Source organism: Mus pahari, chromosome 2 (assembly GCF_900095145.1).
Source record: "Mus pahari chromosome 2, PAHARI_EIJ_v1.1, whole genome shotgun sequence".
Taxonomy (NCBI): Eukaryota; Metazoa; Chordata; class Mammalia; order Rodentia; family Muridae; genus Mus; species Mus pahari.
In genome coordinates, this window is record NC_034591.1 from 50,497,448 (window position 1) to 50,509,899 (window position 12,452).

The window sequence follows — 12,452 nt, forward strand, 5'->3', positions numbered from 1 at the left end:
GCAAATTCTTCAGACGAGGGCAAAAAGCAGCCACAGTTTTCTCTAGGCAACAAGGTTCAAATCACCCTCAACACCACTGTCCCCCATGCGTCTACTCGGATAACCTATTAGGCATTGCTTAAAGCATTCCACTGCTTTCCTAACCCAAGGTTCCAAAATTCACATTTCTCCAAGTAAAAGCATGGTCAGGCCTATCACAGCATTAACCCAGTCCCTAGTACTAACTTCTGTCTCAGGTTCCATTGCTGTGAAGAGACACCATAACCATGGCAATTTTTATAAAGGAAAACATTTAATCTAGGGGTTGGCTTCCAGTTTCAGAGGGCAGGCAGAGATGGTGCTGGAGGAGCCAAGAATTCTATATACTGACCAGCTGGCATCAAAAGGAGACTGTGTACCACAGTGGGCATAGGTTGAGCGTAGGAGACCTCTAAGCCTGCTTCCACACTGACACACTTCCATCAATATGGCCACAGCTTTTAATTGTGCCACTCCCTATGGGTCAAGCATTCAAACACATGAGTCTATGGGGGATCATTCCTATCAAACGACCACATAAGCCTGGTTTAATCAGTGAGCTCCAGGCCAGTGAGAGACCCTGCCTCAAAGAAACAAGGTGGATGACTCTGAAATAACAACCCCTGACATGGACTTGTACCGTAATGCACATTGGAGTCGTGAACTGTCATACGCTGTTTGGCTCAGTGAGAAGATGCTCTGAGAACAGAGTCACGCCCCCTCTCCCCCATTTCAGACCCAAGCATGTTTGTCTCAGAGGGTCCCCCAAGGCGGAGGTTGGGCTGCTCCCCACCCCAACTCTGTAACAGGGAAGAAAGAGAATAGCAAAATGGCTGGAGAGTAAAAGCACTCAGGAGGCGAGGCATTTCCGACAGAGGTTGCTGTAGCTTACACTGGGATGTAAACTCCCTTGCAGTGGGAACAGGAAGCCCCAAGTTATCTCCCAAGGGAAAGCTCGACCAGGGACTCCAATTGAGTCCCTATTCAGTTTCTACTGGATGTCATGAGAGCCTGACTTCATGATGTTATCTCTATCTGTTGCTGTTCCGTCTTTTATGAAAAGCTTCACCCACAGGAACATTCTGCTCTGTCTGGGACTATCAGGAACTCCAGCTGGTTGTCATAAAGGGACCTCCCCAGTCAATTTCTGCTGGATGTGTTGAGCCTGTAATTTGATGATGTTTTGCTATTTCTCTATCTCTTGCTCTTGCTATTTGTTCATTTACTTTGGTTTGCTGTGTAACTTAAAGGACATATTCATTCAAAACTAAAAGCATGGCTATCGTGAATCCTTCTTCCAACTGTATAGAACATGCATATCTGTGCACGTGCATGTGTGTGCACACACACAGAGATGTGAAGCTTACTACAAAGTGCAAAAATGGGAGAGTATTCAACAAAGGGTAGAAAAAAGAACTCTCAGGGGAGCTCAAAGCAGCAGCTGTTCAAGGGCAGACTTGTTTCCCCGCTAAGTTCTGGTAGAGATCTATGCTCTCATAGCCTAGGGAATCTTAAGAACTTGGGGTCTGTCCCATGTCCTGTGATCCCTTTCCTATGGAACTGTTGGAAATCAAACCCCTCTAGTTTCATGTACTTCCCCTCTCAGTCTCTCCAGTATGACTCATACCCAGGTCTCAGTAAAGAGGCTCAGTGTCGCAGTCAGGGGAGGGCAGGCTGCGAAGGGCTTTTTGCCCACATCCGCTGCTCTGTACAGTTTGTTAAATTCTCTTTACAGATAAGTGGCTGAGGCCCTTGCCCAGATTCAAACTCCGAGTTCACGGCAGTACCGGCACCTGGTAGTTGGCCTCTCTACTGCTCACAGGCTGTGATGTCTAGCCCCAGACCATGGTTCCCTGCAACAATGTAACAAGGAGGATGAGAGTTAGGAGCAGGAGGCCCCAAAAGGACAGAAAAGCGTGAAGAGGCACAAGATGCACAGGGAGGTGTGACTCTGTGGGGCAGAACCAGGGCTGTCATTACAGTGAAACCACACCTGGCTGTCTCCTCTCATTCTTCCTCGGAGGAAAAAGAAACCTTCACTATGTCTTACACTGGTGTTTTGGATTTGTTTTGCTTTGCTTTGCTTTGCTTTGTTTTTCCATTTGACAACATTTTTATTTTTAATTCTATGTTTTTGTTTTTGTTTTTTTGTGTGATCCTATTTTCATTTGATGGATTCTATACCCCTAACTCTCTTTGTCTGTCCTCGTGTCCATTGATTCCTCTGAGGATGTCCCCCTCTTGATTTAGGGGGTGTTTCCTCAACGTCCAGTAACTTTCTCTAAGTGAGCAACACTTGTCTGACTTCCCATGACAGAAGTTTCTTCTTTTCTTTTTAAAATTATCACACAAAATAATTATATATATATATATATATATATATATATATATATATATATCAATAATATTCAACTCTCCCTCTTACTATGCCTTTCCCTTCCCACTTGTCTTTATTCTCTCTCCAAAATAATTCCCCTTCTGATGTAGATAGAGATCACAAATGCACTTATGAGAGAAAACGCGCAGTGATCTTCTTTCTGAATCTTATGTCGGAGTCTCTACTAGAATGCAAACATCCTTAGCATCCACACTGACACCTGAAAGCATCACTATGAGTTCTTTCTCCCTGAAGTGCACTGCCCTCTGCTGCACTGTGACAGTGTGCCTCAGCCCTTTGTAATCCTCTCAGGACAGAAGCTACAGCATAGTGACTCTGTGGTCTTATCTTTGAGGTGATGGGGGAGCCCCAGCCCATCCTGTACCTTCGTATTCTAGTCTCCTTCTAGGCCAGGCACTGGGTTCTTAGTAACATTTTGTGAGATGTATAGGGAGAGAACGATTAAGGAAAAGATGTGAATTGAAACTATAACCAGTGCACCAGCAGGACCACAAACATGATCTTCACTTGGCCGATTGGTATTCTTTTACCAAGGCTTATTCTAAATTACAATTCCCCACACCTGGACTATTTGATTCAGGCAGCTTTGTTTTGTGTCTCAGAGGCTCAGGAACACAAGTTTTCAATTGTTCTACAACTGAACATATTATTTACAATAAAAATGTAGATGAGTCTGTAATCCTTCCGGCTTTAAAACAGAAAAGGTTCTGAAATGATTAGGAATCCTAATCTGGCAAATGAATTGGGTGAGAGCTGTTCATTCAGATCTAGGAGCATGAGTAGTTTAGCTTTTTTTTTTTTTTTTTTAAAGATTTATTTATTTATTTATTATATGTAAGTACACTGTAGCTGTCTTCAGACACTCTAGAAGAGGGCATCAGATCTTGTTACGGGTGGTTGTGAGCCACCATGTGGTTGCTGGGATTTGAACTCCGGACCTTCGCAAGAGCAGTCGGGTGCTCTTACCTGCTGAGCCATCTCACCAGCCCCGAGTAGTTTAGCTTTAAAACTCTACTTCCCGTGATAGAAATCTTCTTGTTGGGGTAAAATGATCAAGAAAATCTTAAGGAAAGGAATTAGCATTTTACAACAGTTATCAATATATACTTATTTTGTTCTCATTTACTTTATTTTCTCTATCCACTTGTTTTTTTGTATTTGTTTTTTTTTTTTTCCATTTAAGTGAGTCAGTGTTTAGGAGAATTTTAAATAGTTAGAGCATAATACACTTGATTTAGTAGGATAATAAAAATAGATTGAAGTATTGATACAATTAATAGAAAATAGTCCCCTCTTCCAGTCTCTGCAACTTTTCTGTCTACATCAAACCGTCTGTATGGCTTTCCGTTGTGAGAGGCAAAGCATTCAGAGCATGCATGTGTGCACACAGTTATGCATGTGTGCACAGTGCTTGGGAGGCTGAGGCAAAAATACATCAAGTCAAAGACTAGCCTGGGTTACACAGTGAGACTATCTAAAAACAAACAAAAACAGAAGGGAAATAAAGAAATTTGGAGAAAGAAAAGGAAAGAATCTTCTAAAGGAGTGAAGGAGACTGGAATAAGAAGATGAGTTTTTAGCACTAAGAATTCTATTTTTGTGACCATGCTTGCCCACTTGAATTCTGCTTCTTTCCCTCATCCTTACAGGGAACAATTTCTTGACTATGCCTCCCAAGAAAAGTGTAATGAATGACTTGTAAAAGCAACTTTGAAGTCAGTGTACGGTAATAAGATGTGGTATTTTGAATAAGAATGGCCCCCATAGGCTCATATATTTGAATGCTTAGTCATCAGGGAGTGACACTATTTGAAAGGATTAGAAGGATTAGGAAGGGTGACCTTGTTTGAGGAAGTGTGTCACTGTGTATGAGTAGACTTTGAGGTTTCAGAAACCCATGCTAGGGCTCAAATCTCTTTGCCTACAGGACAGAATGTAGCTCTCGGGTTCTTCTTCAGCACCATGTGGGCCTGCATGCCGCCATGCTCTCTGCCATGATGATAATGGACTAACATGGAAACTGTAAGCCAGGCCCCAGTTAAATGCTTCCACTGATAGAGTCATGGTGTCTTCTCACAGCAGTGGAACACTGACTAAGACATAGGAGAAAGTTGCCCATAATAAATGAACTATTCTTCATATCACCCCTTCTACAAAATATAAGTACATCAGACATTCACAATATACAATATCAAACCAATCTGAGAAATAACCACAACAGAGACCCTGCAGTTTGTCATGCCACTTCGATGAATATACGTGTGATGGAGAGGTGGGGCAGAGTTAGTAGAATGGAGCAGCTCTTGACAGATGTGGGGGGGGGTGAGGCTGTGGGGGATGGGGGAGCCATTGTTCCTGAGTAGCCTGGAGCCTGGAGCACTCACTGCCTCTGCCCCCAGCACACTGCCCGGCCACAGATCTCTCTCAGCTCGGAACATAGACAGGGCTTCCGAGATGGAGAACAGTTCACTTCCTGGATTGGACCACCTGGAAAGACGTTCATGGTTCGTGCTGCTGTTGCTGCTGTGGGCCATGTTGATACCCAGGGGTCTGTTGCTGTCAAAGGCCATGTGAATGTTACATGATGCTATGTGCTGCCGTGGGGGTGGAAGGTAGGGGTGGGGACATGTTGATGTCCATGGTCCATACTACTGCTAGAGAGCACATGGGTGTTTGTGGTCAGGGCTGCCGCCAGGCCTCGTTAATATCTGCGGTTCATGCTCCCGCAGAGGGAGGGCCTTGTTGGCGTTTGTGGTCTATGCTGCCACCTGGGATCATGTTGAGGTTCAGGATCCATGCTGCCGCTGGCTGTTATGGGCCAGGAAGCTTCTTTTGTTGTGGTGGTGTCGTAGATTGAGTGCAGACTCACAGTTGAGAATGAGAGACATAGAAGGCGTCTGTGACAAAATCTCCCACCCCCACCACCGCCACCTCCACCCCTACCCCACCCCTACTCCCAGAAAAAAAAGAAAAGAAAAAAGTCAGGCAGGAAACCATTGAAGAGAGTGCTTAAAAATCGTGCTAGGGCAGCTAAAGTGTAGCACTTCAGTTGGTGGCTTCTGGTGGGCTGGGGTGGGAAAGGACTCAGTTATCTTCAAGTGGCTGGCCACTGGGCATTTCAGCATGTTCCATTGAGTATATGGGCAACACAAACTGGACCTGGGGTATTTTTTTTTCATTTTCTTCTGTTTTTGGGGGGTCGGGGTAGGGGTGGGGGTGGGTGGTGAGAGTATGGACCTGGTAAGAAAGGAAGGTGTGTGAGTGCTGTACATCAGGCGATCAGGGTGCGTTGTGTAGAATTCCCAAATAATCAATAAAAATATTATGCTGGCTTAAAAAACAAAAACAAAACCCACCACAACAAAAATAGAAGAAAGAGAGAGAGAGAGAGAGAGAGAGAGAGAGAGAGAGAGAGAGAGAGAGAATTGTGTAGCATTCACAGCTGCACAGAACTTCCATAGTCAAGCTGGCATGAAGAGATTTCTTCTGTTAATGTTTACAAAACTGCTTGGTGTTTGAGTCTGCTAAAACATTGTAATTCTTAGGCTAACCCTGAAAATGTTTCCTGAGAGAGTCATCCTTACCAAGGTGTGCCACAGCTCACAGGATGCTCAATAGCAATTTGTAACATAAAGAAAAAGTCAATAAAGAGTTAAAAATAAATCTGACTTTTCTATTTCAGGCATCATTTTATTTAGGTAAAGAAGGCCGTTAGGGCCTAGGATAGAAAGCCGTTGGCATTCTGCCCAGAACATGCTACAGTTTCAAGTGTTAAGAGGGAAATGATGGCATAGGTTAATTTGGGATCTTGGCCTGTGGCCACAGCTCACGGGACTTCTGAATTGAGTGAGTGAGTGTGTGTGTGTGTGTGTGTGTGTGTGTGTGTGTGTGTGTGTGTGTGTGTGTGTGTGTAGGGGTGCCAGGCTGTGCTCTTCCCTCCGGTAGTGACAGGAGTGTGTGAGGAGAAGGCAGAGGGACAGTATGGGTCAAAGGAAAATCATATATCCTAAAATTGATTTTAAAAGTCAGCTCCTCAGGCAGCGGGGGAGGGGCCAAGTCTAGCGCCAAGAGGCATTTAAGGGTAGCCAGAGAGACCGAAGAAAGTCCACTGAGACTAGCTGGGCTGAGTGTAGGACACTGGCAGCATAATGGTGAGAGAAAATGACTCAAAGAGGGTACTACTTCCTGAGATGGACAGGCTAGGAGCCTAGCACAGAGTGCCACTGAAGACCGGATGGAGACACATCCCTTAGGACAATTCTTAACTGCATGTACAGAAAAAAGGGGAAATTGCCAGTCTCGTAAAGCCAGCAGAGTTCACTGAAATAGTTAAATTCCAGAGAATCATATGGCAAGAGCCATTCCCAAGCAAACCGCAGACAGCAAAAACACCCCATTACATCCTCTGCCGGGTCCAAGGGAGAAGCTATGGGCTGGTGGGCCTCTGCTTCGGAGAGGAAGGAGTGGAAGAGGATGCTGTTAGCTTTTGTTGGTTTCATTGTCCTAAACTCCCCTTCTCTACTGAGCTATCAGTGCACGGTCACTAAAGGCCAAGAGGGGAAAGAAATACACAGAGTCGGCTCTCATGGGCCAACCACAGCACAGCACAGGGCTGGCCCTGCACTCTGGGGGTCTATTGGTCTATATCCAGAAGTTGAGACACTGTTCATGTAGCTCAGTGATAGTGTGGTTACCTAGCATATATTGAGCCCTGGGTTTGATCTCCAGCATCCTGTTAGGTGCTGTGATTCACACCTGTTAACTTGGCACTCCAGAGGTGCCACACCCACTCCAGTAAAAACTGTGTGGCAGGCCCAAAAGCTTGGACACAGTCCAAAGGCAAAATGTTTCACAGAAACTTAGTCTCCTGGAGCCTTGGCATCCTGTAGCAGGAGTACTCCAAACATGTTCTTTCATTAGTTAGTGAATGGTTCTGTGTGTTTTCTTTCAGTACTGTTTTATTATATGTGCCTCCAAGCAATGATTTGTCAAATACCTAAGCTAAATTGAACTTTGCTTTCTGGCTTTCACCAATGTCCTAGGCAGTCCTTGAGCTGACCCTGGGCTTGGAATTCAGTAAGAATGTTGTTACCCTATTCAGACAAATTGCCTCCAGTATTGAAAGAGAGATAGTGAAAGAAATCAGGCATTACTATCTACTACATAGATATAGAAATTTCAGGGCAAGCTTAGCAAAGTAAGTTTAGAATTCTTGTTATAGTTATGTATGGCGGGCTACATAATAGAAGAAAGTCCTGCACAAAATCACTTAGATTAACAGCAGAGCCACTCCCATATACAGGAATTTACAATGGTTTAGGAAGAAGATTGTGTTGTGGTTTAAGGAGGAACTAGAGTATTGCATTATTCATGAGAAGGTTAGCTAGAGCAGAACTCCCTAATTAGAACTATGGCTTGGGAATGAAAGTCCTTGCCCTGGGAGCATAAAGACCTCACACCTGGCTTCTAAGAATATAGCTGACCTTAGATAGAGCTGACTTTGTCTCAGTTGTTTTGTTGCCTAGTTCCTGCTAGTCTTTATGTATGCATTTCTCTATTTTGAGCAAAGAGTCATTAAGCATTCAGTAACCTCAATGTGCCTTGGCTGATGTGTTACCCAACTTCCTTATTTTCTTCCGTAATATAAGTCTGATGCTTGCTTTGAGAAATTACATTCAGATCAACATTCCCTTATGTTGTGTCTGTTTGTCACCCTGCCGACTTCATGCCCACCTGAATACCGGGACCCTGATTCTCCTGCGGGTTGAGGAGCCAACTGAGTCCAGTCCGCGGCACAGAGGTAGAGACAGGAGGATCAAAAGTTCAAGATGGCAACACAGCAAGTTTGAGGCCAGCCTGGGATACACAAGATCCTGTCTCAAAAAATAATGTGCAAGTTAATGAATACTTAACGAAGACGTGACTCTGTGATAGTCTCAGTACTGATTAGACATTCCCACAGTGTCCAAACCTTGATCTCGATATGGTTTAGAAAATTGGATGTTTCTACGAAGCTTTCTATGAATGTTGCTAAAAATTCTTTGGTTGTTTTATACCAAGTAAAACCCTCTGGGCAAGGTTTCAAATATATCTGAAAATTACTTGTAAAGCTATTAGGGAGATCACAAAGTATAATTTGGATATAATTGTGCTACTTGAATCTTTTAATTAAAACATGCTAATGCCTCCTGTGATTCATTCTTGTGGAATATAAGCAATGTTTTAAATCTATTTGACGACATAAATTGTTCTAATGACATCCCCAACCAAAACTTCTGAAAGTCTTCGATAATTCTCATAATTAATTCCACTATAGTTACAAACATCATTAGAGTTTCCAAGATGCCACAACAGTAAATGTTTACTTCAATAAATTAAAAGACAGAGTTCAGCCTTATACTGCCTCTCACAATGAGAGAAGTGATGTGCCAGCAAGATGGCTTGGCGGACAAGGCATTTGCCACCAAGCCTGAGTTTGATTCTTGGGCTCCACGTGGTGGAAGGGGAGAAATGACCCTTGCAAGCTGCCAACCTACACACACACACACACACACACACACACACACACACACACACACACTGGCCATGGTTCCCTCTCTTTCACTCCAAGTAAACACACAAAAGTGTAATTAAAATGATTGTAAGGAAAGAAATGGCAACACCTTCTCCCAGAACATAAACTTCCGCAGAGTCCAAACCTTGAAGTCCTGTTTGTGTTACCCTTAGTTTTCACTACCTGCCCACCTCGCCCCAACAGGTCAGCCTTTCTGTTTGCTCTAGCCCAGGGAGTAACACCAGGTGTGTCTATCACCTGAGCTTCCTTTCTGCTGGCTCCAGCTGAGTTTGTTAAACCCAAAGAGACAGAGTCCAAAAGAATTACGTTAGAACATTTTTTTCCCACTGCTCCTGCTGGGTCCTCCTTTCCATGAAAGTAGCTTCTATTGGGATACTTGCTCTTCAGGGACATTTTCCCTCCTCCCCTCTTCTTTGAAAGAGATAGTGACCTAGTTAGGGTTTCTATTGCTGCCACCAAACATTGTAACCAAAAAACAAGTTAGGGAGGAAATGTTTTATTTGACTTACACTTCCACATTGTAGTTCTCACTGAAGGAACCAAATGATAGGAACCTGGAGGCAGGAGCTGATGCAGAGGCCATGGACGGGTGCTGCTTACTGGCTTGCTCAGCCTGCTTTCTTTTAGAACCCAAGGCCACCAAGCCCAGGGAGGGCAACATCCAAAAGGGGCTGGGCCTTCTCTCATCAGTCACTAATTAACGAAACACCCACTCAACTGGCTTGCTGGCAGCCGGATCTTATGGAGTCATTTTCTCAACTGAGGCTCCCTCTCTCTGATGATTCCAGCGTGTGTCAAGTTGACATAAGGCTAGCCAGGACAGATGGTAATGGCTCTGCACTGCTTCACCAGATCTCTCTTTTTGTTCTCCTGGAGTGAATTCTTTTGTCTGCTCCGTCTTGCCCTGCTATCTTTACATTGTGTCTTTCATTCATGTTCTTTATAAGCTGTGAATGAAACGCCAGGGCAGCTGCTGTTCACTCTGTGCACATTCTGCCATCTTCTGCTGTCTTCCTTGGGGAGATTGCATGGTGTGAGTACCTAACAGTCAGGTTAGATGACGGCTTATGAGTTCTTCTGGGTCGATATTAAACCTTTTTTTGGCGCAATAGGATCTAGTCACAAGATGCTGAGGCTGAGTGACGAGAAACAAAGTCTCAGGCGAGTGTGTGAGCCACTTCTGTGACCAGGGCCACGGCCCTCCACCCCTCACTGCTTCTTTGTTTCTCCTGATGGAGTTTGTTTTCCTTGAGACTGTCATTTACAACCCTATACCTCAGAATTAGGAAAGCATCAGACAGAAGCGGTACCCAAAGGTTAGTGTACATCAGGACCACGGGAGAACTCGTTGGGAGCTGTGTCCACAGCCTGTTTCTTCTGCTCTGGTGTGGGAGAGCATACTCCCTGTGACGCTGTCAGCTGGTCTAGATGCCTCCTCTGAGAAGTGCTGCTGTGAGCAACTTCATCAGATGGCCTCTGTAGAGAAACACTCGCTTACTGTAAATCACCCTTTCTCAAGACTACGGTCCTTTGAGCCTTACTTGGGAGCCACAATACAAGGAATCCTGGGAAGGTAGCTGTTAAAAATATTCTGGAAATATAGACATAACATCTTACAAAACAGGGCTAACTAATTTCCTTGGCCAGTATAAAAACTAGAAATGTTTGTGTTTGTGCACACATGCTTGTGTGTGCCTGTGTGCCTGTGTGCCTGTGGGGCATGCATGTGGAGGTCAGAGGATGACCTTGGGTGTCGTGCCTCATATTCTACCTTGTCTGACACGGGATCTGTTATTCATTCCCATCAATATAGCTGTCCCGTGTTCTAGGAACTTGGCTGCTTCTCAATCCCATTTTACATAGGAGAACTGGGATGCATATTCACTTTGCCATGCCCAGCGTTGTATAGGTCCTAGGGATCTGAAATTGTGTCCTCAGGCTGGTGACAAGCACTTTATCCACAGGGACATCTTCCCAGGTGTACTGGCTAGTTTTGTGTCAACTTGACACAGGTTGGAGTTATCACAGAGAAAGGAGCTTCAGTTGAGGAAATGCCTCCATGAGATCCAACTGTAAGGTATTTTCTCAGTGATCAAGGGGGGAGGTGGAAGCAAGCCAGTAAAGAACATCCCTCCATGGCCTCTGCATCAGCTCCTGTTTCCTGACCTGCTTGAGTTCCAGTCCTGACTTTCTTTGGTGATAACAGCTCTATGGAAGTGTAAGCTGAATATACTCTTTCCTCCCCAACTGCTTTCTTGGTCATGATGTTTGTGCAGGAACAGAAACCCTGACGAAGACACCAGGCCTCCCTCCAAAGACTTAACTCCTTCCAGAAATGACCTGCTGCCATTTTTTGAGAGAATGGGTCAGGCAATAAATCAATGATGTCACTTTGAATGTTCAATAATTTCCATATTTCTTTACTAACCCTCTGAGTAGAGAGGAAATGAAAGAGAAAGAAAAAAGCCCAATTACAACACTAACGGGCATGGAAACCTAGCATGAGAAAGGCAAATCTGAAAGGCTCTTTGTTGATGAAGAAACCGCCCTCACAAAACAGCACGTTCAATTATTACAGTTGTTCTTAAATATTTTAAGAAACCTTAAGAAAGAAACTTGAGATGAAGAAATAACTTCATTTCCTCTAAGGCAGCTCACAGCAGGAGGACTGGGAAGACAGAAAATCTTGACATGACCAAGGATACCACCGTCTTAGAAAATGGATGGAGTTGGTACAGCTGGAGATGTGGCCCAACTTAGGGTCGGGATGGGATACTTTATGATGTACTAGTCAGCGTGTCTGAGAAGTGACTTGTTCAATTAGCTTTAAGACAATGACTTTACATTGCAGTCCTCTACTGATTTCAGGACAGCTGTTGGTAAGTGGAGGTTACCTCATATCCTAACCACCACTATGGCAGCCGTGACCGAAAGGTATAGAAAATGAGTGCTAATGAGTCTTCTGTTGTTCTTGGGCAGGGCCCAGGTGTTATAGACCCCAGGTCAACACAGAGAGAGAGAATGCATCCAGTCCCCACATCCTGCTGCTTGGGGTCAGACAACTTGACTACCATCACATCGCACAAATGTGGATCACACATTAACCAGCCCCCACTCCCCTATCCGGATAAAGAGTGAGCCCTGTCAAGTAGCCTAAGCTAAATATACCCATCTCTTCTGCTCCAGTCATGTGGTAGAGGTCACATATTAGCCAAGCCTGCACCCACCCAATGCAGACTTCCTCGACTCCTTGGAAACTGTTACAGGTGGATACCTTGATGGTGTCTAGTGACAAGGTGAGTGGAAATGCTCCCTCAGACCTCTGCTGTACCCGTTATGTAATAAACCTCTTGTCTAAAGGGCTTGGTCTCTTTCTGTGTCTGTGTCTGTGTCTGTGTCTGTGCCTGTGTTGTGCCTGTGCCTGTGTCTGTGCCTGTGCCTGTGCCTGTGCCTGTGCCTGTG